This window comes from Colius striatus, chromosome 14 (genome assembly GCF_028858725.1).
Source record: "Colius striatus isolate bColStr4 chromosome 14, bColStr4.1.hap1, whole genome shotgun sequence".
NCBI lineage: Eukaryota > Metazoa > Chordata > Aves > Coliiformes > Coliidae > Colius > Colius striatus.
The window spans coordinates 14278784-14305406 of NC_084772.1; the positions used below are offsets into that span (position 1 = coordinate 14278784).

The following is a 26623-nucleotide window of genomic DNA, read 5'->3' on the forward strand; positions in this document are numbered from 1 at the left end:
TGTTTTTACACGTTTTAACTGCTGTATTTTCACATTCCATTGCCTTTTACATATCTAATATGTATGAAGATTGATAAAAACAGTGTTCTTTGTTTCTGGGAATATGTAAATTATAAAAAGATATTTATATTGGATACATTATTGTGAGAACCCATCCATAAGCTCCTGGGGAACAAAGTCATAGAAATACTTTTTATTATCAAACCAGTGAACTTAGTAATTTGAAAGTTCAGCAGAATATTTCAGCGCACATCATTATATTACTTGATACAAACTAGGAGTCATAGGAGTTCTCATAAAATGTGTTTAAACTGAGTAGGAACTGGTTTTTTTTCTTTCCATTTTGTTAGCTGAATGAGACAATTTAAACATTTTTTTTTTCTCATTGAAATGAAATTCATGAAGTATTTTTACAGTTGAACTAAACTGTATTCTGCTCTGAGAGGGTATTGCAGCTACATTTTAAACATTTAGTTTTTAGAAAAATTCATTTTGGATACATTTTACTTTGGTTTATGTTTTATAAATACCATTTTCACACATTTTGTTTAAAATATATGAAAACAGTGTTTTCACTCTTCTAAACTGTTTCCCTTCCCCCACTCCTTTCATTCAAAACCTACAAGCTGCATTTAATGTCAATTCACCAATAGTTTGTTGTTAAAACTTTGGTTTAGTATTTTGACTGAGAAATAAATCTTGAAGTAAATCTATTATGGAAATGAACATTCCAAACTTTAGCTGATAAAAAGACATGCAAATTAAGGCTCAAATTAAATAAGGCACTGCATATTTTGTGCTGAAAAGGAATAGTCTTTTTGTTAATTGGGATTTTAATTGGAGTTTTACAAATGCTGGAGTGCCAAATGCTTTGAAAGGTGAGAAACTGAGCGCCATGAGGTCTATTTGATTTAGGACGGGGTGAAATGCATGGGGGCCATGAATGTAACTTCAAGCTGTGTAGACTAGGAATACTGTACTGCAGAAATAATTGTATTTAATGAACTACTTGGGAAGGTCATGTGGGACATTTTTCAACACATGGTATTTTTTATTATACTGAGTGAAAAATACCAGTTTCTATTTCCTAGTGACAAATTTGTTTCTAGAAAATTAAGTTATACTGAAATTTAAATACTTTCTTTGGTATTTTGTATCAGGATCTGCAGCCTTTGTGTCTGATTTCAGACCATAACTGCCTTGTATGTGCAGTTCAGTTCTGTTTTATTTCAGAAGAACTGCTACATAATTGTATGAAATGTGAACTAGGGCATTGTTGCATCAGATCATCTAGGCAATTTGAAAATCAGTTCTGAGATAGAGAAGATGCTTTATTTAAGGATTTTCTTAGCCAAATGTAAAGGACAGTAGAATTTGGAGACTTCTTCCAAGTAGTCCATTATATAGTGTTTCACATATGTATGTAGTTTACATAATTTAAAATTATTCTTCTAGCATCCTCAAAATCTGTATACTTTAGTTACTGCAGCGCATCCTTGAGCAGAATGATTTACAGTGCTTGATTTTCAGAGTTAAAGGTGAAACAACAGAAAAAGAGGTATCTGTCTACTTTGTGTTAATGCTTTAGATTTTAGAACTCTTATTGTTGCACTCAGAAAGCATGCATTTATCTGCTCAGCTTCATGTCTAGGCGTTTTGTGCATGTGTGCACAAGCAAATTGAAGGGACACAGGATAGTCAAAATTTCACACATGGTTTGGGAATTAAGCATTAATCTTTCCTCAAAATCTCTTCTCTGTAGATCAACACTGAACTGAATTCACTGTGAATCGGTTCTTTATGATTCCCATTCAGGAAAATTTATCAGCTTGAGCCTATGACTTTTGGAGTATCAAAAAAAGGATATTGTGTTCTTTTATGCCAGATGAGAAATTAATTTGAATGAAATGAAAATGATCCTCTGCCTCAAGAATTGCAGATTAGATTGTTGCACTCACCTCGCTGATGCTCTAAGAGAGCAAATACCACCTATAAAGTTGCAAGAGCACAGGCACCTAGACAGAAAGGATTTTTCCCATTAAATTCTCTAGGAGTACTGTTTAATGAATGAAGGAAAGCAAGATGAGACATAATCACTGGAATCAATATTCAGACATGAAAGTCCTGAATCTTAGTCTTGTGCCCAGGAAAAAAACAAAATAACTCAAACCAAGATTGAAAATTCATCTTTGTTTATTTCAGTGCGAGTCTGTGATGAACAGGATTTAGCCAAAAGTGAACTTTGATATCGAAATCCATATATCTGTGCTTTAAACCTGTGCTCCAAGTTTTACTGAATGAGTGGACTGAAGAATAGGGTAAACCTATCCAATAACTAACTGAAGTCAAATGAATGCAGTAACAGACTTATGCTCTCATAAATGCTCTCAGAGTTCCCTTCTGCTTGCTTGCAGCCTTGCTTATTCTGTTACTCTCTTCCATGATGTTGTTTCTCTGCCAACCTCCAGGTCCTTAAAACAGGTTCTTTTGGCAGCTGCAAATGCTCTTATCAGCAACAGCATTTGAAATTTATCCAACTCTCAGACAGTTGTAAAATCTTGCAAATTGAAAATCCTTGGATCTCCCGGGATATTGCTGTTTAAGATCATGCTTAATCTGCTTTTAATATCCTCTTAGCAGTTTGATCCTGATCTTACAGTGATGTAAATTCAAAGTTACTCTTCTGAAGTCAATGTAAAATCTAAGTAAGGCAATGGTGTTATTTTGGATTTATAGCATGAGAACAGAATCTGGCATAGCATCCTTATGTTTTAGCTCATTGAAAGAGCAAGTGTAAAAGTTTCTGATTCATGTATTCTCTTCCTCATCTTTACTAGCCAAAAGGTCTGGGGTTTTGAGCCTTATCTGAAGACTAATGACATTAATTAATCAACTATATTCTCCAGCTTCTTTACCTTATCTGTTTGCCTCTTTCTTTTGCAATTCTCCTATACGGTCTTTGATAACTTCAACAGAACAGATACTAAAATGATACAAGAACAGTATTAATTTAATTGCCTGAATCACTGCAATTAAAGAAAAAAAAAAAAAAAAAACCTTTTCTCTGCATGATCAGGAACTTCAAATATTTGTGCATGTTTTTTAATCTTGGTTTTGTTGGACATTTGTTGCTATCACTGCTATTAATTTCAGTGTTACAAGTAAAAGCATAAAAGGTCCATGGATCCAGTCATCTTTAAAGGGTAAGTGCATGTGTAACTCTCGGGAACTTAAGGGTGTTATTTATCAATATTATTCTTAAATTCTGTTTTTCTTGTATTCTTGAATCAAAATTTTCATCTACTATGATCTACTACAAGCAGTGCAAAATGATTAAAACTTCAAAACAATGCCTAATTGCATTATCAAACTGAAAAAGAAAATGCCTAGGCCTGTAATATAGTACCATAAAAATCAAGGTATAAGAGGAAGTTCTGTGACTTCATTTACAGAATGCTAGATGAGACTCCATTGAAATAATGTTTTAAAATCTGAGGAATACATTAACTGACTCATTTTCACACCTTGTAGGTACGTTCTTGAAATTTTAGACCAATATCTTGATCCATTCAGGACAGGTTGCTCTGACTCGTGGAATACAGAGTAGGCAGCAATGGAAGAGAATATCCACTTCTTTCCAAAATACCACAGAAAACCTCTTTCCAAGCTGTTTAGAAAAGCTAAGGAGAGTAATACATACATCCCTAAAAGCAAAGAGCAACTACAGACAACCTCTTAGAGGTTACTGCATTGGAGAGGATTCTTTTTCATGGAAATAGTTCATCTAGATGTTAAACAGTTTAGTGAGGGCTACTTGCACATTCCTGTGCTGCAGCAGTGGGAAGATGAGGCTTTCTCTGAGTAGATATCCTGGATGTGAAAGCATTTTCCATGGATTAAGGGCTCTGCAGATCCAGAATATATGTAATTTTCTCCAATGCTCTTAGGAAGGAGCCATTCACATGTGCTAAATGCTTATGTGAAGTATTTCTTTGCATTGTATAACCTGAACATAGGCTGAAGAGGCCTAGTCCATGTGAAAATTCATGTTAGTATCTTTTTTAAATATGCAGAAAAAGTTCCTTTTTTATTTAAATTAGTAAGGATGGTGTATTGGATTTCAAATGGAATATATTTTTCTTTTAGATGTATTTGACAGTGTGGCAGCATAGTTTGTGCATGTTTTCCACGATTTGTTAGCACCCACTATATTTCACTTAGAAAAAAACCTGACATTGTTTGATGCTTTAAGCATCTGTGTTAATCTACCTTCTGATTTTGAAAAATGGAAGGCAAACAGTAACGTATCTCAGCTATTGAATCCAGAGAAGATTTGTGGGGTTTCTTTTCCTAAAAAACTAGAAAACATCACCAAATGTACAGAACAAATAACCAAAAGCATAAAATGACCAAGTTAACAGAAATGCGTTATAGAAAGCTGTGTCGCTTACTGGTGTCATAAAATACAGTGGGGACAGCAATCTTATTTTTTAAATAGAGAAATACTAAAAATTTCACTGACATCCAAAGTCACGTAAGATTTACTTACATTAGTTTACATGATTGTTGCTGTGACATTATTGATGTAATGTTGGTAACAAATTTGCAGTGGCTGTTTGACTATACATATACACAGTGGATTTGTGTATAGAACTGAGCTGTGCAATTGAAGACTGACCAGCTGACACATGTCTTCTCATGAGCACGTACTGATTGGTCAGAGGATAAAAAGAGCTCATTCAGCTCTTTCCCATATGTGGATGTTGCAAAGCCATGGGGCCTGGTCTAAAGCTTACAGAAGTCAATGCAAAGTCTTCCCCAATTTCTTTAGTCATTGGACATACTCTGGACATTTCCCATCTCGTGTTTCTTCAGGTGTAGAATCTTAATGTTTGTACTGATTTCTGTTAGATGCCTAAAGGACACTTTTTTTTTTTTTCCTAGAAATTTGTTAGCTTATCTATTTAGACACAAATTAAAGACATTTACCTGAGCTTCCTGAAGTAAAGCCTATCATTTTCAAGCATGCATCACATCACCTTTCTGAGTCTGATATATAACCTTTGACCTACTTGTACGTGGAACTAAAAATGCTTTGCAATATTGTTTCTATTGGAAATAAATATGGAAAAAAATGTCACCAAGTTCTTTAATTAATTAACTTGGCTCAAACAAAATGATACCTTATTATACACAGGATTTTTTTTAAATAACTTTTACATAACGATCAATGAACTTTTAAACCACGTAACAGATTTATAGGAAAGCACCTCCATTTCATTTTTCAACAAGTGTAGTAACCGCGATTGCTTTCATATTTTGTGATTATTGTGTGAATCATCTAACGTTTTTAGTTGTGACTCATCTGAAAAACTATAAAGTCTGTTACATTTTTAGTTTCTGATACAAGCAATATTAAAGAATTATAGTCGTGTGAATTTTAAACCGTCAAGCAAACCTGTATTTCTTTTTATAAGTTTTTTACTCCAGCACATTGGAGAAAAGTCAAAAGTCACTTTGTGTATGTTTTCCAATAGCTGATAGATGTTAATGCAATCATACCATATAGTTTGATTTAGTCTTCTGTATGGCTTAAAGGTTTATAGTTTTGTCATAATTTTGCAAGTCTATATACAATAGCTCCATTTATAATTGTTTACTGAACTCTTGCATTATGACAGTGATTGATCTCCTGTATCTGTACAACATGATTATTCATACACTGATGTAAAAATACCTTTGATTGTGCCCATGTATGGATAGATAAGTAGCTACCAACTCATAGTACCTGGAATAGCACAGAGACATACATAAAAATCACAAATAAGAATCTGAAATACTTGAGGCACATGCTGGGCAAGATTGACTATCTCAAGCTGCGGGCATTAAATGAAGAAAGATCTTTGTGCTAGATAAGCATGACTGCCTGGTGTTCATCAGTACAGAAGGGTTAGCAGCTGAGATTACAAGAACATCATTCTCCTTTAAATCTTCTTGGGCACAGTTTGGGCTATTTGCAAACTGATGTTAGATATACTCAATATACATGCAAAGAGTAGTTGTAGCAGAACAGAAGTACATTCTAACAAGTAAAATGTGTATTCCCTAAACAAAACATAGAAAAATGGGAAAATAGCAGCAAAATTGGGAAGATAGTGTATTTTTTTCTTACGTTTTTAAAGCAGCGTAATCATTAACTATACAACACATGCTGCACAAAAAAAGTGACACTCAGAAATGGAATTAGAACACACAATTATTACCACCTATTTAGCTATAGTATATCTCAGTATCAAATGATGTATGTACAAGTCATGCATACTCTCTAGTAATATGCAGTGGATTTTTTCCAAGCTAGGTTTCTAATTTTAAAAAATTATATAAGCTATAAATGGAATATATTAGAGGAATATATTTAGAGGCCTCATCCAGCTTGACAGCCTATGTAGACTGTACATACACACAGGTGTATGTACATACACATATATAAATGCATTTCTTCTAATGCAGTGACAGAAATAAATGTCTCAAGTTCCTAACTAAATAATACTTTTTCTAAATGAGAAATTTAATTTTCTGACCTGTATTTCTAAAAACTCGTTAGCAAAACACATTGATACATTAAAAACTTTGAGGTCTTTATTAGGCCCTTTTTTGCCCCTGAGTTCTTTTGCTCTATAATTCTTCGATTCAGAGTTGGAACTATAGAGTCTACAATTGTGAATCTACATAGGTCAGCAGACCCTGAGCAAACAACACTTTTCAGTTCATGTACTTATGAATACTATACCAGTCTGTGATATTCTACTTCATTGTTGTATAAACCAACCGAGGCTTGATCCTTAATTGGGTCAAGTCTGTAACCCAAGGTGACTAAAGGCTGTCTCAGTGCTTCTGGAGATTTTCCAGGGTTGAGAGAACCCTTTAGAGCAGAAAAGCTGACTAGTCCTGTCCTACCTGGTCTTCAGTACATCACAGTAGAGCTAAGGAAACACAATGATGGCCAGAATACTTATCACAATAATTTCTATAACAGACTAAAATAGTCCTGAAAGATTCTAAGGGACCGTATCAGGGTAAGATGGTCTCAAAGCTCAGTGGCAAAATTGTCTAATTGTCCATGATCAATACGTTCCAAACCACTTTTTCATATCTTGTAAAACCAAGATAGCTCCTCCCATAAAAGTCTTAATAAAAACAGACCTAGCTTTAAAAGGTCTCTGAAAAATGGAGAAGATACTTCTATTCTACTGCATCCTGAATGGAATTGGACTCAATTCTCTTGTCTTTTATGCGTAGACAGGTGCTTATTCTGTAGCCTGAGTCTGACCACTTGAGTTTGACTGAAGATGAGGATTTTCATCTTCATAATGAAAATGAGTTAAAATGTGAAATGCCGTTAACACCAGTCTCCATTGGCAGATGAATGAGAAGAGCTTTGCTTCACTCTGGTATAGGAATGAGACCTTTTTTTTTCTAGTGAACAGGGGAAGGAGATATACAAGCCTGAAATAGAGGTTCCTCCTTGATATATCAGGCCCTGAGTATCACTTGAACTAGGTAATTCAAGCTGATGCTTTATGAGTGTAGCTAGTGCACCAAATAAACCAAAACAAACCACAAAACCCTGCATAGCACTGTTTATGAGATTATAGAGTTTTCGTAGTTCAGTTTAGCTTTTACTGTAGTCCTCTTTCCATTTCAGTATTTCCTTTTCTCTTCAGGTTTCAGTGCTTCCAGTATAAACCACTGCTGTAGCCAAAGATAGATTTTTGCATTGCTGACTTTAAGGAGATAATTTCTAGATCAGCTGCTTTGTGTAAAATTTTCTGAACCTTAGTATATTTGCCTTTGCTATAATCTGTCTCAATTAAATGCATGTTGTTACATCCTTATATTTCTATGAGGAAGACATGAATTATTGGAAAAAAAACAGCTTTAGATACTAGTTGCTTTGAGCTGTCCATTCTTCATTGTATAAAAGCCTTGTTTCCTTGTCACTTTTGTTAAGTTATACTCTTCTCACACACTTGTCTTCTGTCTGTGCTGCTATTATGGCTTTAATTAGTTTTCCACTTTTTTGGAGTCATTAAGAACAGGGGTTTTTTCTCTCCTTCAGTCCTGCCTACCCTTCACATTTTCACATAGGAATCAAATTTTGCTTTGTTTCATTTACAAAATGACATTGAAGTTGAAGGGTGTTTTGGAAAAGAACCTCCGTTCAGACTGTGTGGAATATCCTTTATTATAAAGCTCCTCTTCACTTTCACTGTCTTTCTTTCCTCTTTCTAAACTCCCAGCTCCTGCAGATAGCAATATGCTGTTCATGTGCCTTTTAAATCTCTAGTACTTTCCAGGTGAGAAGAAAAGTGAAGGAAATTGCAGGTCTGTTAAAGGCAACTAAGAAGGAAAAAAATCTATTGGAAGCCATGTGGGGAAAAGGGCTTGTAGGGCCTGGAGAAAACAGGGTCAAAAGATAGACGTTTTTTCTTTCATACTTAATACATAGATGTGCCCAAGCTATTGAGTAAATGGGATACTGTTAAATTCTTTTGAATTGTGAAAGGCTTTTTGGAGTTTGGTTTATTGAAGTTCATAGTTCAAGATTTTTCACACACCTTAATACAAAAGTCCAGCATAAACTTATAATAATATACCTGCTTATGCTTATTTCATTAACTCAGCTGTAATGTTTTCTAGAACAATGATTCAATTAGCAGAAGTGCCTATACCCTTTCAGATGCTCAAAAAACAAATCAGCCAGATTATTTTGAAATGATAAATGGGTTAACTTAACCACCAATGAGCAGAATTTTAACAAACTTCAGAATCTGTAAGTCCACAGTAGATAAAGAAACCTTTTTTTTAGGTTTCACAGATTTGTTATCACAGATGTTCTTAACCTAAATATATGGATATGAAAAAACAAATACTGTTTAAAATATGTATAAACTTCCTTTATTTATGTCTGACACTGATTTCATTCTGACATCAGGTTTCAAGCAGCTGTAAATGCTAATTCCAGACCTCCCCGTACTTCCCTGATGATCTGCCATGACTTCTATGGCAGCAGGATAGCTAAGGCCTGGCCTGCTTTTCTAGTTTGCATGTAACATTTTGGGAAGAGAGATGGCAACTGTATTTTGGAAGATTTCACACTAGTTACTCTGATACTATCCACATTGAATTTATATTTTCTTCAAACATTCCATTCATAAAGTGTACCACCTAACCTAAAGCTTCCTAAATTAAGAGTCACCACTGAGTAGAAATAGTATACAAAGGCAGAAATTTGTAGTTTCTTCTCTTTTCCTTTACTTGTGTATGGTAGGAATAGCAAGGTCTGAGTTGGACAAGCTATGAAAATCTCCCATCTAATGTGCTGTGAATGCACACATGAGCGTTGGTTGAGCAGTTCTGTAGATGTTGCAGAGTACCTTTTCTCCCTGCATACTTCTCCTTTATGTGTCCCCCTGTCATTTCTTATACAAGGACTCTATACAATAGTTCTTCTGAAATGATGGTAGGGTAGTCCATAACTATCTGAATGTAAACTGCAGGGAATGTACCAAGTGTTGTCACTTATCAGCATCGCATTGATTTTGGTTTGACCAATTCCTATTTTTTGTATCTAACATAAAAATAGGACTAATTTAATCTGATTTGTAGATGGTTGTAGTTAGGTTTCTAGTCTGAGCAAGTTGTTAGAAAAACTTCAGTATATAGAGAGGCAATCTGCAGCTAGTGGGCTGGCCCATTTAGAGGGACTTCTTTATGCCTTCTTGAACGGAATTAATGAAACCTTTCATTATAGATCAATACACTCTTTGACTAGAGAATAATATGGGTACCTATTGTATATGCTTAATTAGATTGAAATTACTTTCACCTTTCCTTTATATTAAAAAATCTGATCTCCGCACTTTCAAAAAAGGGATTACAAAACCATCTCCTCCCCTGTGCAGCTAAATCTAGCAAGGTAACGGAAAAAAGGAAAAAATCCTCAGCCAACTACCCTGCTCTGGGCTTCGGCTTAGCTACAATTTTGGCAGAGCTGCACTAAGTAGTATTCACTACAGTGTGTCCATAAAGAAAACAAATGGTAATTCTCATACTATCATCACAGGAGATTGATGGTGTCCATTAAAGGCAATAGGTTTGGACTGGGATTATATGGAACTATTTTGAGACACGTTCCCCTTCCTTTCATATTTTTCTGTCCAAAACCATTTTCTTGACAAAACTGTTCCAAATTAATGTGCATCACCTTACTTCCTCAGCTATGTCTCCCTAAAAACATTCTTGAGTGGTCCTTTACATGTTTTATTTCTCAATGCCCATTTGTTACTTCTTAAATTTTCTATCAAAAACTCCTCCTAAAAATAGTTTTCTTAGCACCTATCAAAATAAGGCAAATTAATTGTCTTATTACCTCAAGCTTTCAGCTCAGCCCAGGTTGTTTCAGGGTTTGTTAATTGTTTTCTTCTCTCTGTCTCATCTTCTAAGTTTTCCACACCAGGGCTATGCCCCTCCTTTCCCGTCTGCGCTGTGCTCAACAGAGTGGGTCCCAGAGTGTGGTCCTGGATGCTACATCACTGCTCCAAGACACCTCACACTATGTACCCCTCAGAGCTCTCCCGCCTGCACCTTTCCACCTCATGGTACATGCAGACCTTTCCCTGGTGCACTTGTGAATCACACTGTGAACTCTCAACATCTTTTTGAAGCAAATTTTTGCCTTAATTCTCTGAGGCTGACAGCTCTGCAGCCAGGAGGCTCCTGCTCTTTCCCTGGGGCCGACATCAGGCAGGGCTTGTTACTCTACTGTGCTAAGTTCAGCATCCCTCAGCCTCCTTAGGATGCATTGTTTATCAGCTTTCCTCCTTCCAAATTCGTTGTTTGTACAGTGGCAGCTTTTGTGTCAATTCTTTTTTCTTTGCCTGGAGTTATTGGCAGAGCTAATTAACCACAGAATATAAAAGCCTTGTTCTTCAGGGCCAAGTGGTGTGGTCACAGAGCAGCGTGAGTGCTGATTTGTGGTGTGGGGTATAAATGGTTAGATGGGTTGGCTGAAGATGGGCAGATTATCTTCACAAAGAGGTACCTGGATATTTCCAACAGTGAATGCAATCCTTATTTTTGAGGGGGGATGTACATTGCATCCTTCCTTGCTCTTCTCTGTGCTGCTCTGCAGCTACACAGATGGCACTGATTATGCTGACAGCCACCTCAGAGTATACAGGTTTTGGCCACTGTAAGGAAAGCTGTTGAGTGAAAGGGGACTTGCAGACTCATAAGTGCCTGTGTGGGCACGACAGAAGGGGATTGGGTGCTGCCTCTGGGTTCAGATGAGTACATTGGCTCAGGGCACTTCTCTCAGGTCTCATAGAACTCAACCCTATCTGGGAATCATGCCTGAGGTTTTCACTTTAGGTAATGAAAACATAGTAAGAGAGAGTGGCAGCCCCTGCATCAGGTGTGTTTGAGAAGGAAAGGGTCAATCCCTCCTCCACATCCTGCGGGGCAGCAGCCTGCCTGGGTAGAGAGGTCCTGCCACTGCTTCTGGTAGTGAGCTGCAACAGACCAAGATTTTGCACAGCCAAGAAGGCTTGGGGAACTTTTAATATTTTTTTTTTTTTCTTCCTAGACAAATGTCTGATCATGACGGGAAACATGACTGAATTCGGTATAAAACGCTTCTGCTGTTTGTCCAGCTCTGATGATTTCCCTGTCTGCGCTACGAGGTACGGGTAGCGCCCCCCCGCAAGCAGAGACCTCCAGCGGCAGTGGCCACGGACGGCTGTGCCCGGGGCTCTGGCGTGGGTTTCAGCCCGCCCGCGCCGCCGCCGCCGTGGGGTGGTCCTGGGCTGTCTGCACATGAGTGGCGACAGGGAAGGGACAAGGCATGCCTCCCCGCAGCCCGCCAGCACAGCAGGATGGATTTCCCCTTCCCCCTAGCAGACATGCGTGTCTGGGTCGCTGATGGGGTGTAGAACTGACCCATGGGGTGGGGACAGCGTACCCTACCCATCCCCGGGACTGGCAAGGCAGAGAGAGAGTGCGCCCTGGGCTCCTTATCCCTCTCGCTTTGCCCTTCCAACCCCAACTTCTCCCCTGCAGGCATAAGAGGGCACTCAGGACGCGGGGCTCTGCAGGAGGGCAGGCTCTGGGGTCTACTTTCCTCTAGGGGTGGGGGAAAGGGAGAAGAAAATAGAGAAGAAGCAACAACCTCCAGCTTTTCCCTTCCTCTAATCTTGCTTCACTCCCCCTTGCTCCCTCTCCCTCCCTCTCCCCTTTCCTCTCCCCTTTCCCCTCCCTCCTTCTTTCTAATTCCTGCCACTAGCTCGGAGCCTCATTCAGCAGCCGCTGCCAGTGGAGTGTAATAGGCTGAAGATGCTGCCGTGTCTGCTCAGTGTCTAGTTGTGAATGGGACTTGCCTCTTCTCCCTTCTCCGGAGGTGGTCAAGGGAAGCGGCCAGCCCCGTTGGACCCGCAGGTAAGCGACGGCCGCAGCGGTTTGCCGCGGGGAGCAGCGGGGCACGCCGGAGTTGCCTTGGGCGAGCGGGGCTGCGGGGCGCAGGGCGCGCTGATGCCGGGCTCACAGGCGGCTTGGTAAAGGGGAAAAGGAAGGAGCGGAGTGGCTAGGGAAACCGTGGTCACTGGTAGCTCAAAGCTAGAGAACCGAGCGGGGGGGATGCGTGCGTGTGCACTGGAAACTTGACAGCAGCAGCGGGGCTTGGGCGTGCGGCGAGGGACCGGGAGGAGGCGGCGGGAGCGGGATGCTGGCGAGCGGAGCCGGGGCCGGGCAGCGCCGGGCGAGGTGCGCGACTGTGCTGCAGCTCCGCGCCGAGACGGAGGGAGCCTCTCCAAAGGGAGAAAGAGAACACTGTAGAGAACGGTTTTTTTAGGATTTTGTGGGGTTGTTTTTTTCCCCTTTAGTTGTTCGTTGGGGTGGTGGGGGGTGGGGAGGCACGAGAGAGAGCATTTGTCCGTTCTGAAATGTTTCTCCGGATAAGCAGATACTGAAAGCCCCAGACTGAAAATCTTTTACTTGCACTGTAGCTACCAGGCATGAAATGGATATGCAGCGATCTAAGTGCATGAAATGAAGGCTATTCTATCCAGAATTTAAAAAAAAAAAAAAAAAAGGAGGGGGAGAACGACTTAGATTTATTTATTTATTTTTTAAATTTATTTTGCTTACTGGCTTTCAAATGCATTACTATTCACAAGGTACCAAAATGGTATCTGTCTCTCATATGGGCTAGTCCAAAAAGCATTAGACTCTTGGGTGATACATGCATAAGCACATCCCCAAGAAAGGTAAAATAGATCATGCTGCAGATCCCCATAAATACCGTTAACTTTTAGAATAAAAGTGCTTCCTGTTCAGTCCCTCGGGAGCACATATAGCAGTCTGACATCATGATACAAATGCCTTTACCTTCTATAGAAGTCCCCCTTTATTGTCTACTGTTTTAAATATTCATTTGGTGAAGAGAGAACCAGTATATGCTAGGAGATCTTCTTTGTACCATTGCTACAAAGGACAGTGTGACTGTGTAACACAGTATTTACCTACCAAGATATCTGTGACAAAGGAACCTCTTTAGCAAATGAGGTCACTAATTCAGAAATTGGCCCTTTATAAGGAGAATGCTCATTTCTTTTTCATGTTCCAATGGGTAGTAACTCCCTGGGACAGACTTTCTTCCTGTTGGTTTGTGATAGTTGTACAATAAGAATTTCACAGACTCTGCACCCCTCTATTAAGAAATTAAATATTTTTTATTATTTAATAATGAAACTTGAATGAGAACAGCACTAGCAGATCCAGAAGCAGGGAAGTGCACACTCAGACGTTACTGAATGTCCATCTCTTTCCCCCGTCTTGCTCTTTTGCTCGCTTCAGTGTTTCCAAAGTCTGTATGATTCTTCAGGTAAATACTTTGTTCTTTTTTTCTACCCTGGCTAACAAATACCGATAAATAAATTTGCTTTCAGCATGGAAATTCTGCAATAATTGATCTGACATCTGCTACAGTGAGGTCTGTCCACTGAGATTTGGAACACAAATCGATGATTGTACTCAATCCTTTGGATGATTTTTATATGGAGATATATATATATATAAGTATATGGAATTGGAATTGCAGATGTTTGCTTATGAACTGCATTTTTGTATCAGAGCGGCACAATTCATATTGCTGGGAGATGGGCAGTAAGAACAGTAGGGAGACTGAGAGCAGAAGGTCTGGTTTGAGCTTCAAACCTTAACACACAAAACATTCTTTTAGCATATTAGTCTACTGTGCTCTAGAAAACAGAAGTTTCTGATGGTACCTGTAAAGCAGCTTTCTTTCCTCTTGCAAGAGAACAAGATAAAGTTACAGAACTAAGGAAAAAAATCTTCAATAAAAACATTGGAAGTTCTTTAGGAAAATTACTTAAAAGACATCTTTCTTCTGCAGGCTCTTGTTCTTAGGCCCTGGAATAGGCTTGGGTTGTTTGGATTTTTTTCACCTCAGCTTTGTACTACAGCATCAGAAAATGAGCATGGACAGAGAATGCTATTTATAGACTTCTTTACATCAGCTTTAACTTTGCTAAATTTTTAAGTGTTGCCTGTCCAAAAAAATCACTAAGAACTAGATTACTTCATTACCAGAAATGCTGCTACAATAGGGTATGTCAGGATAGGAGATAAGTCATTGTGATTTATCATCAGCTTTTTCAGAAGGAAATATGTATGGAAATGGTTGATTGAGAGGCAGGACAGCTAAATTAATTTTTCTTTAGCATAACAATATGGAGAAAATACAAAGATTAGAATGATTTATGTGATTTATCTGATAAAATACTTAAAAATATATCCTGTGATTTCAGCTTCAATTAATATGCTATTCTGACAACATTTGACATATTGAATTTAATTTGCTGTAGGAAACATATGTGAAGTTCAGAGTTCTAGTAGACTGAAACTAACATTTTTGGTTTTTTACAAATACTGTAACTAAACAAAGCATAACTGGAGAAACAAATGTTTTATTGCTTAGATTTACACAATAGAAGTTATTTCTGACTCAGATGTCAGAGAAATTTAAAGTAATTCTAAACTTAAAACTAGTGTCTCCTCTTTTTGGTCAAGCCCCCAAACCAGTTTTGAATCCATTTTGTGAGCTGGATGTTTAGCGAAATACCTTCAGTGTCTGAGAAACAGAGGTCTCATCTGGAATCAATTAATTTGAAATAGTTTAGCAACATACTTTCTAGACTTTTTGTCTGTGTGTGAGTGCTCGAGTTTCTCCACTAGCATTTTAAGCGAGAAAATCTGTGTATAATTTCCTATGCTATGTCCTGGGGTTTTTTTGGGTTGGGTTTTTTTTTGATGGCACTTCAGTTTTCATTGTCCTTTTGTTGGGGCCAACCTAAAGCTCAGGGAGATAAATTAGTAAATTGATTTCAATGTAGTCTGGACAGGCACTTTGTGTGGTCTTACTTTACACTTAAGTATTGTTGGTTTGCGTCACATATGCATATATTATTTTATCTCTTATCAGTGAAGGAACATCACAGTCATGTACTTCTGAAACTCTTTTGTAGTATTTTAGGAGAAAATGTAGTCCTGCGGTTGGGTTTTGATATTGAAGTCTAGAATATGCTTTGATTAAGTGCAAGCCCATGTATGCTGAATTATTAAACCCATTTGGACTTTAAATGATTTGAAAAATCATTTAAATATTACCGAAAAGTACCAAATTTGTACATGATGCTCCCAAAGGAGCAGTTTTTCGCTCGAGGGGATGAGATTTATGGAAGCCATTCTCCCTGAGGTGCTGAGCCTTGCTATCGCTCAACAGGTCGGTTGAAAGGCGGCCGGGTGAGTTGCCGTGAGGACTCGGCTCCCGCCGCCCGTGGCTACCGCGGCCGGGGGCCGGGCTGAGGCGGTGCGGGCCGGGCCGAGGCGGCGGGAAGCGGTGGGAAGCGGCGGGGTGGGCACTAGAGGGCACTGACGCTCTTCGCTGCCTTACGCCGCCGGCTTTCCAGGGCGCCATGAAAAGCCGTTTTGTTACCACCGGCATTGCCGGCCCCCTCAAGGGAGACGGGATTCAATCTCGCTGTGGTTGGGGCTAGCGCTTAGGCAGTTTGTCAGGATTAACATCTTTCTAGGCAGTGGATCGCGTTACCTTCGGCGTCGCGTTACCCTCCTCGACGCTCGCTACAAAGTTTTGGAATGATGTGGCTTCAGATTGTCTGGAAAGTGCCACAGCTGGAGTCTTGGTGTAAAATAAATAGTGCGGGCCTCTCAGCGGCTGTGGCTTTTTAAGAGGTTTGCTATCTCTCCTTTTTCAATGACAGTGTCAGTTCCTGCTATGCTGAGAGAAAGAGTTTAAAGATAGAAAAAAAAAAAATGATGAAGCAAAAAATATTTCATGCACAAATATTGTAACACTTGGAGGATTTTACAGGAAAAAAAAATACTGGACCAAATTGGTCTAATTTTACCTATAGACATTTAGGTCAGTGGAGCTTACAACTGAAGAGCAATAGATTGGTCCAAATCGCTTCCGTGTAATCCTGTAGTGCCTTGGAATATAGAAGACATTGTTACAATGCATCACTGTAAATGATGACCTAAAAGGACATACATGACCATATAGATTTTAAATGTTTACAGGCTTGGAAGGAGTCTCATTTCCACCTGCCTCATTCTGATGTTCTTCCCTAGATAGCCACTTTGGAGTATTGCTAAAGGTGGGATTTGACTCATAGACCAATCAAATGCCCATGTGTAAGAAATATATACTGTAAGCAGAGTTTTATAATATCATGTTATACCAACTTGGACAGATACATGGCCATAGAAGCTAATGTGCCTAAGAGAAATTGTCATCTACAACTTCGATGACAAAAAATGGGCAACACACTGCCGTAATAGTTGCATAGTTTTCTGTCAATGTCCTGATTTAGGATGTTAATTAACTATTATTAAAGTATTAACTCTCAGAGAGTAAGTTAGTAACTGCTGCTCTGGAAAATGAGCACAGTTTTGCTGAGGAGCACTGTGTTACAGAGAGCAGTGGGAGACCTGTTAACTGCCCGTCTTCTGCTTTCCAAGGCAGGGAACATCCGTTAAGCTGTTAGATGCACTCAAGGTGGGTGGAAAAGTTAGAGCTGCCAGTCATGTTTAAGACCCTCCAGGGAACACACTATGTGACTGGGACATTAGCAGTTCCTTGCAAGCCAGCAGGAATTCAGAGATAACTGTCTAGAGCAGCCAGCCCTGCTGCTGTGCAATGCCTGTGAGGAAGGTGACATTATGGTTAATTTTGCCTGACAAAGGCATAAGGCTGCCTTCCATAACTTCATGGGTGGTGTGGTGGCTTTCAGACATTCCAGTCCCACTGAGCTCTGCTGGCTCCATGAGCCATAATTCAGCTCTTCAATTTTAAAGTGCTGGCTTAAGCAAATTCTAAGGGTTTTTCTAAGGTTTTTTTCTCTGAAGTTTGGCAATGAGTAAGAGCTCTCTCCCTTCTGAATAAGCAACAGTTCATCGGAATTCTTAATTGTAATGCAATGGCAGGCAGAGTTGGAGTAGAAGAAATCAATGTAAGTGGATTAAAAGAAAAGGACCAAGTAATTGAACGTAAAAGAAGAGCTCGGATTTTTAAGAGTGATTGGTGAACATTGCAGCAATAATTTTCAAAATAGAACTTATTATTATTGTGATGATTTAAAAGTTAATCAACAGATAGACTGTAGCCACATCATATGAAAACTAACATAAAATGCAACTGTGGATCATGAGCTATTATAAGGTAGACAAAATTGAATAGAACTTTGATATGTGAGTGTAAACTGTGCGTAGTACCTGTCTAGACAGTAATTACACTTAAGCTTTCGTTTGATTCTGTTGGTACAGTCTGACACTGTTCCAGTGAAGTCTCAATGATACTATAGAGACATAGGCCCACACAGGCGAAGACTGAAGCCATAAGGAGAAGGAATTATATTCAATAACCCTTTAAAACATAATTCACAGAGTAGCTTGAAGACCTCGTAGCTTGAAAAGTCTGGCTTCGATGTATGTGCACAGGTTTGTTCCTTCTATCTTCACACTAGCAAGTGGGATAGAGATTAAATTTATGGTGTAACATCTTGTAGCTGCCACTTCTTTTCACATGAGCTCCTAATCCATGTAGTCTATGCTAACTTGGTAAGCTGAAAAGTTCCTTAACTTGATGTGAATCCCATTGAAGAGCTGCTGCTTCTGCACTGCATTTCAATGCTCTTCATTTTATCCAGTGTGATCATGAGATGTTCCATGTGAAAGTATTACATTTAAGGTTAAACTAGTGCCATAGAAACTCTAGTTCAACATAATTTTTATCCTAGTGAGACTGCTAATATATATTTTTAAATAAAATAAAACTTCAGAAACATATTAATTGGTCTCAGTGGTTAAGTTAAATACTTAAATACATGCATACATATCATTCTGCCAAGGATAAGTCATTAGTTCAGTATAAACCAGAAATGATAGCTCTATTTGAATCAGGAGACTAAACCCTATTTCCATTAATGCTAACTGTTTTATTAATACATGCGTGTGTCGGCATTAAGTCATAAATTTAAATGGTCTGTCCCTTCTTGATTTAAAGTAATTATCTCAAAGATCTTGGCTGCTGTATGAATAACTGCCTTACTCCTTTCACCTTTTATCAACTTTTTTTTTTTTTTTTTAATATGTAGACATTGTAAGGCAAACAAAAGAACTAGAGTTTGTGTAAAGTTGGCTGGCAGTTGAACCAAAAATAAACATATTTTCATTACCACAGCAGAATACCTGTGACTATACCAGCCCCCAGAAAGGATTCTGAGGCATTTTTAGTGTCAAAGAACTTTATGTACCTGCCTTATGTGTACTTCATGTACATTTTTGTATATCTTCATTTATGTAGTTAATTTCTGTGATTTAGTGGAAAATTGTAATTGAGGCAACAGGTTAAAAAATGTGACCTTTAAGTGGTTTGAGAAAATTGACAGAAAATTTATACCAAATTTTCAGAAATCATAATTATATCTGAGAGTAATTCCAATATAAATACAGGAATTCTAATAGCATTTATGAAATACAGCCTGATCTCATTAACACTAGAAAACACACTTGAAATTTTAGGATTAAATCTCGTCCTTTTCAGAGCAGTGTTCCTGATGGGCAATCATCCCTTTCAGCAGACTTGACAACATATTGATGTAGTTAGTTATTTCTAAGTATTACTCAGTTCATTTCAGATCACCATTCAGGACAAGATTTTAGCACATTTCTTCATTGCAAGGTACTTTCTGGTCAGGGCATAAATGGTTAGAAGCTTTTTCTGAGGAATGACTAATATTAAAACCGTTGAATGCTGTGAGGTTAATTCAATATGTACAGCACAGTGATCAGATCCTCCAGTTTCATATTGCATGTAACTATCATTATTTAACCACAGAGATTACCAAACTGATGTAACTGAAGAATCACTCAAACATTTATCCAATGCACACAGTGAACAGATATTTAAAAGATAATGTCTTTTTCCCCATCCTCTTTCAGCATCTTTTTCTTGCCATTGAAATTTCATTGAAGATCTTCAATATGTCACATAAGTGAAAGTTACTGTTCATTCACAGTTTCAAACTCATTTTCTCCAGACGTAAGAGGTTCCAAAATTTTGAAAAGCAGATGAACGATAATTTTATTTGGGACATTTTTCATTCAAATAGAAAACTTTGTCCACCACTGATTGTTGCCTTTTTATTTGTTACCATTCCAGTTATAGCTGGTATAGCTCAGAGAATACAGCTGATTGGTATGCATTTCAATTCTTTTTAGCAGTCTGGCAATTTACATGGCATTTATTTTTTCTAAAGCGAGAAGAAAACATAGTAGACTTGGCTTTTACATACAATTTACGATTTGCATACAAAAGGGCTGATTAGGTAGCAATACAAATGACTGTAGGTCACACTTAGGCTGGTCATTCTAGTTCTTTCTTTTAAAATTGTGAATTTTGCAATATTTATATGAAAAAAATTGCATTCATAAACTGAACATGTCACATTTCAAATACTAGATTGAGCAATCCTCTTAGAGATCTCTCGTGGTTTTCTGTGGTGCAGTCATTGACTATACTCTTATAGTGAAGCCAGTTTAAGATGATCCCTTCCTCAGAGATTCCCAATCCTGTTCTGCAGTTTACAGTCCACTGTTCTGTACCAACAAAGTTGATTTCGAGACTTCAGAGCTAATCAGGACACCTGCATCATCTGGCTTAAAATGAAACATATACAATAGTTAAGGTTACTGTCTGTATGACCTTGGTAACACAGAACCTATCCTCGTAGGCATAGTTCTTGGTTTCTCAGATTCCTGCATCATTGGCTTGGATTTGTTGAACTTGATTACGTTTAGATGATATTTCTTGGGCCTCAGTTTATTTGCTTCTGCTCCCCTTCTACACCACAAAATCTAACATTCAAAATCTAGTATTCAAAGTTTGCTGCTCTTGAATGCAAACTTTGCCCCCACATAACCTCCGTTTACCAGCTATAGTTGACTGTTTTAGCCTACCTTTTTATTTTCATATTTCTGCTTTACTCAATCATCTCCATTTATCCTCAAATGTTGAGACATTATTCTTTGATTGATTGGATCAGACTTATCAAACACGTGCTTTTTTCTTTGGCTATTACTTCTACCTGAATTAAACAAGGACTTCCCATTCCTAGACTGCATTGTAGTCATACCCCTCATGATGATGTTGTAGTTAGTAATGTCCAACTACTTTCTGTACAAATTCCTTACTTTTCTGGATCCTTAAACAGAAATCTTACTTCCTTTGTGTTTGACTAGGTGTATGTCAAGCTACTGGAGTAGTTAGATATGATAGAAACTAATTCTTAGTATCTTCAATGACTTCCTATATATTTACTTTGTTACAAAGGTAATTCCATTTTTAAATAAGGTGACGTTGGCAGGATCTGAGAAATACTCAAGCAATCTCCTGAAAAAGAAAACAGAGACTAGCCTTACCATCTCACTAGACTGTTTATGAGCAATATGCAGGTCTCATAGGGAACCAAAACATGATGAACCCCATTGAGAAAGGTAACATAAAGATTTAGTCAGTGCCGCAGGAATGTACTATGATTCTATAGCATCACAAATTATGAAGTGGCTGCTGCCCTGGGTTTTAAAGGAGCAGTCAAAACACATGATGAAAATTAGAAGTCTAAAGTCTTTTTTTTCTTTGGATGACATTGTATTGACATGGAATGCAACCTTAGTGTGACCTTCAGTATGTGTCTGTAAGTTTAGAAGGCTTGGGAAACATCCACCTTATTTAATATAGGCTCAGAAATTTGTTATTGTTGTTAGCAGACTTTTATTACATCTATGAGCAGACAAGTTTAAACTGTTTATCTGATGTTTGCTGGTTAAAATCCTGTCTGATCATCCTGACAGATGACCAGAGAAACTCCATTGGAGTCCATGGGGTTATTCAATTGACACTGGTATTATTGAACAATATCTTTGATGTGGAAATTTAAAGTAATCTTGCTAATTACATTAACTCATTTTTGAACAGAGTTTACATGGAGGTGTGCATTTCAGGGCTAAGCCAGTTGTCAGTGCTCCTAGCATTAGGAATGCCATCAATACACCATCATATGTAAGAAACCAGACTACTATTTGTTTAATTGTTGAATGAGATTGAACAAGAAATGAGTTTGGCTGAAATGATCAAGTCTACGGAGAAAGTGCCAGCTCTGATACTTACCAAGATTTGACAGTTGCTCGTTGCCATGACCTTGGCTTTTTTATAATCAGAAAGTATGCTGGCTATAATTACTGCCTTCATAAGATTCTATGGGTCATCCTCTGCAGCGGGCTTGAACCAGATTGTCGACATGTATCAGATTACTAATGAATTGTGTGCAAATCTTCATTTTGCTCTCATAGCTGTTAAATTCTGTTTCTGCCTGTCACTGTATACAGTTTGTGGAACAACTTAGCCTTTAAGATATTTCCCTTCTAAAATGCATAACAAACAAGTTATTTCTTGAAAGCTGTACATAATGTGTGGGACTTTTTTTTTTCCCAAAAATTTACAGAAGATTATTGATACTTTATTAAGAAAAGTAGTGTAAATGAAATTAATAATGTGTACAAAAGATGTTTCCATCGGTATTAAATCATTTAGCCTGCTGGAGGAGAGAAGTATGTTTTTGCCTAGAGGTATACCCCATCTGGAAATTAAATCCATTTTTACAAGAAATGAAATCATTCAAAATAAACTGCAGGTAAGCTTGTGGTTTAACTGTTTCCATGTGCTTAAAAGCAGACCGTATTTAACCCATAAATGCCTTGGGCAGTTTATTACTTCGAGTTAATGAATGCTAATTGCTTCTTGAATTTGAGATCAGCAGCTCCTCCTTTTATGCTTTTCAGTAATTTTACAAGGAGTATTTTGAATCACTCAGATATGACAGTTTCCTGTTTCACATGTTAATTATATATATGCAGCTCCTGTGCCTTAATGGATAAAAACATAAAACTGTGTACACATTAACTTCCTTTTTCATTCTTACCAATTGATTATATGTATTTCCCCTTTGACCTTTATAAAAGGCTCCAAGTTTTGTTTTCTGACAAATTAGAAACATACTAACTTTTTAATATTGTATCAAGTGCTTTAAATGTAAAGACATGAATTTCTATCTGCCTCCTCATGCCTCAAAATAATTTGTCTGTTATCTATAGTAAGCCAGGCATATTCATTATGCTTTAAGCCTATGTCCTATGAATTGAGATGTCAGTCTGAATGACATGAATCCTTTCCACAGCTGTGCCTTGAAGGACAGATGCCTTTCTACCATGAATGATACCAGAAAAAGTCCTATTGCAGAACTGTTTTTCCCACTTCTCAGTAGTCTGATGAGGTCATTGCTAAAATTAGGAGGAGATATATATATGTCTATGTAGTTGAAGCTGTACAGGGAATTGAATAAGAGTTCCCCATACATTAATTATGCCTTCTAATTATGCCCTTCTAGTAACCTCCTCATGTCCCGAAAGAATCCTAGAATGAATGAAAAGGAGCATAATTCCTCATTTATAGAGAAACATTCTTTCAGTAATCATATTCAAAATTACAAATCAGCTGAGAGGAAAGCATCTATATTGACTTCTACTTCCTGTTCTATTTTGCAAAAAGCATGGCTAGGACTTTGGCTAAGATGACTTTATCCAGGTGCTTGCATTTGAGGAGGGAGAAGAATGAAAGACTTAAATCTATGTGTGTGTGCCCATTCACTTTTATCTATTTATTTATTTATTTATTTATTTTGGTGGGAAATAGTTGGAAAGCATGGAATATGATTAAAACTCTTTATGTTGCAAAGGCAAACTATCTTGCTTTTCAGAAGTATTTTTATGTATCTCAGTGACATGCCTTCTAAAGAGCAGCTTCCAAAGCATAGTATTAAGGCAAGTTACCTGGACTAAAAAGAAATTTCAACTTGCTTAGGAGGGATAGTTTCTACCTTTCAATAAATATCTTCTCAAGTGTATAATATGAGGATCCTATTGGACATACTGTACCTTCTCTACTCCTATTGGAGCAGCATCCCCAAGTGATGTTGTAGTGCTCACCTTGAAATGCTGGAACATTGCACAAAGTCTGCTACTAGTAGCAAAGGAGTTAAAAAACATATGGGCTAGCTATCTTTCTGCACCTTCAAACAGCCACGTTCTACATCAAAAAGAGACTGCAGCAACTCCTTGATCAAAGCTCAGGTAATTTAATTATTTGCCTTCATGAATCAAGGGGTCCTTGAACAAGCTCAGGATGTCTGGATATCAGAATATATGAAATTTATTGTTTCACTCCTAATATTCCAACATCAAAGTAAGTCTTTTTCCTATAAACAAATGAGTAAAAGAATTCAAGCAAAAGCTAGTATGGAGAGATTCTGTTTTCTAGAATCTTTGTGAGCTATAAATTAAGCTGATTCCTGTGGGGTGAGATATTTCCCAGTGTGACTCTTTGTGTTTATTTTATATAACAGAACATCTCTACTAAATCTTACAAACTGAAATGTTTAGCTCCTACTCCTGTAAGTTCACTTAATTGACATTGGTTTTCCTGTTTCTCAATTTTACATGATTTTTCATGTTTTGTTTTGCAAATCTGTGCCAGGCTTTAAGTGGCTCTTTGGCCATGTCATGCTTTGAGATTTTAATTAGCACAGGGTAACGTAGAATGTGCACTCTACTGCAGAGGACAGAGTTCAAAGCTGATTCTTCCAGCAGCCTCAACCAAAAGTCAGAAGAAATTAGAGTGGTCAGAGAAGCCAATGGTCTGAAGGAATAGTGCTGAGTCCCAAGTGTTCTCTATGCTTCTTACCAGCAGTGGCAGTCACATTAATTCAGGATTAAAGAGGCCAAAATTGGTTGGCGTTTTTTAAACCCTAAACATAGCAGAGATGTGCATGCTGATACAAGAATGGATTCTCAGCCTGGAAAAATAAATGCCACTTTATTTCTAGGAAAGCTTAGTCCCTTTGTATCTTTCCATTTTATTTCTATTTTTGCATTTTCTTCTTCCAATCTGCCAGATTTACTTTCACAGCTGGGGCTCAGCCCTTCTTTTTTCCATGCTCATGGACCAAGCCTAATATCCTATAATTTTTGATGGTAAGTGCCACTTTTAGTGCGTGTCTTGGATGTTTATCTGCTCTGTTGTTTTTGCATAAAAGCTCTCTCATTGCTTGTGTTGTCCTGATTTGGTACGTGTTATCTTCATGACCTGCAACAATCCTGTGTGTCAAACTGTTATTGAAGCCAGTGAGATGTCTCTGTGCAGAGTGCTTCCTTATATCTTAGCAGGAACAGAAATAGTGGGAAACAAGACAGTAGAGACAGGAAACAAATACAGTCACTGCATGTGGTGACATGTGTTTCTGAGATGATATAAAAGTTATATAAACAGAAAGAAAATAAAATGGGTCGGCACATCCCACCTTCTCATATTTACCTATGAACTAATGTGTGCCACAGGTTTCTAATGCTGCAGATCCTTTTGCAACTGAAAATTTCTCTTTAAAAATGCCATGGAAATTTTTATAGAACAAAAGGACTGCAAAATGCAGAACTATGATAAATAATCTAATTAATTGTTTCATATAACATAGTAAATAATTAAGACAAGATAACAATGCAGTATTCTGCAATTCATTGTCATGCTGGTGGAGAAGATCTGTAAAGTAGTTTGTTTAAAATGATGACATGATGCTTGGAGAGACATGCTCCTCTGCTTGGTGTGAAGAATGTATAATCTACTTCATATATTAGCTAACCATAAAGCAGCTCTATCAACTGTGTGCTGTAGTTCCTTGGGATAAAGTTACAGATAGAAACAACTACACTTACCTGTAAAGACATTCCAAATTCCTACCTTAATTCCTAGCTAACTGTTATTGGAAGAACACAGTGTTTGTGTGAAACTTTGAAGCCACTGAGTCTGGCTTTTCAGTTTCTTCACTTTGGACAGAAAACTTTCTTTTAAGCTTCAAAGACTTTGCTTTTAATTTCAATTAACTAAACATGTTAAAATTGTTACCATGTGATAAATTCATTCTATATTTTCCAGGACATCAGCCAGTAGAAAGGTGATTATTTTGCTTAAAGTGAAGTTACTTCATTGGTATCATACCACATCTACATTCAAGACAGCAGTATTATGGTCAGCCAGACATTGCCAAACAAATTTTATATGTGTGTGTATACACACATACGAGAACATGCATCCTTCCTGAATGTCTATTGTAGTTTTACTGTGAAATCTCTGATGTTAAACAGAGCCATATACATGAGTTTAAGGAAGCTTTAATTTCTACCATATAACTATGTGGTGGTGTGAGTGGTTACATTTGCCAGTGAAAGATATAGTGACAGTGCACATGCCTGTGCCATTACCAGAGGAGGAGGAATTGATTAGCAATAACACACTTCATTAACACTGCACTTTCTCAATCATTGTAATTGTGGCTCTTCCCCTAAAACATCAAGAGGAACAGGTTTCATTTCAACCAAATCAATCTAATGTGTTAAAATTTACATAATTTCCTCTCATTGCGTTTATAGAGCAGCAGGAATTTTAATTTGCATTGTCTGTATAGTCTATAATCAAAGTGTTAAGAGCACAAGGTTTATTCATTATGTATGGCATGTGGTGACAAATTTACATAATAGGCTGCATCTTGCTGAAATATTCATTCTTTCCCCACGCCCATCTTTGCAATGTTTGCTATAACTTATTTTCTATAAACCCGTTAATTCAATTGCACAAGTTCCACAGGACACTTACTTGGGAGAAGTATCCTTAAAAAATAAATAAGTAGAAAAAATGTCTTACTGAAAGATGAGAATTGCTAAGGGAAAGCATTGAAAACTGGACTGTTTCCTGATTTCAGGATAAAGCTAGTATAAAACCACTGCAGCATGTGCTATTGCTGTATGTCAAAGGTAAACATTCACAGACTGGGTGGAAAGGTACCTTTTTGCTTGTTTAGTC

The 26623-nt window shown here is 37.7% G+C and overlaps 1 protein-coding gene across 1 annotated transcript in view; it reads left to right on the forward strand.

Annotated features, from left to right (window-relative positions):
* Positions 1-12372: 12372 nt before the first annotated feature.
* CDH11 (cadherin 11) overlaps positions 12373-26623 on the forward strand; it is a 79004-nt gene continuing 64753 nt past the window's right edge. The window contains exon 1 of the mRNA XM_062007241.1: positions 12373-12495. The gene's annotated coding sequence lies outside the window, so the exon portion shown is untranslated. The remainder of the gene's footprint in view (positions 12496-26623) is intronic.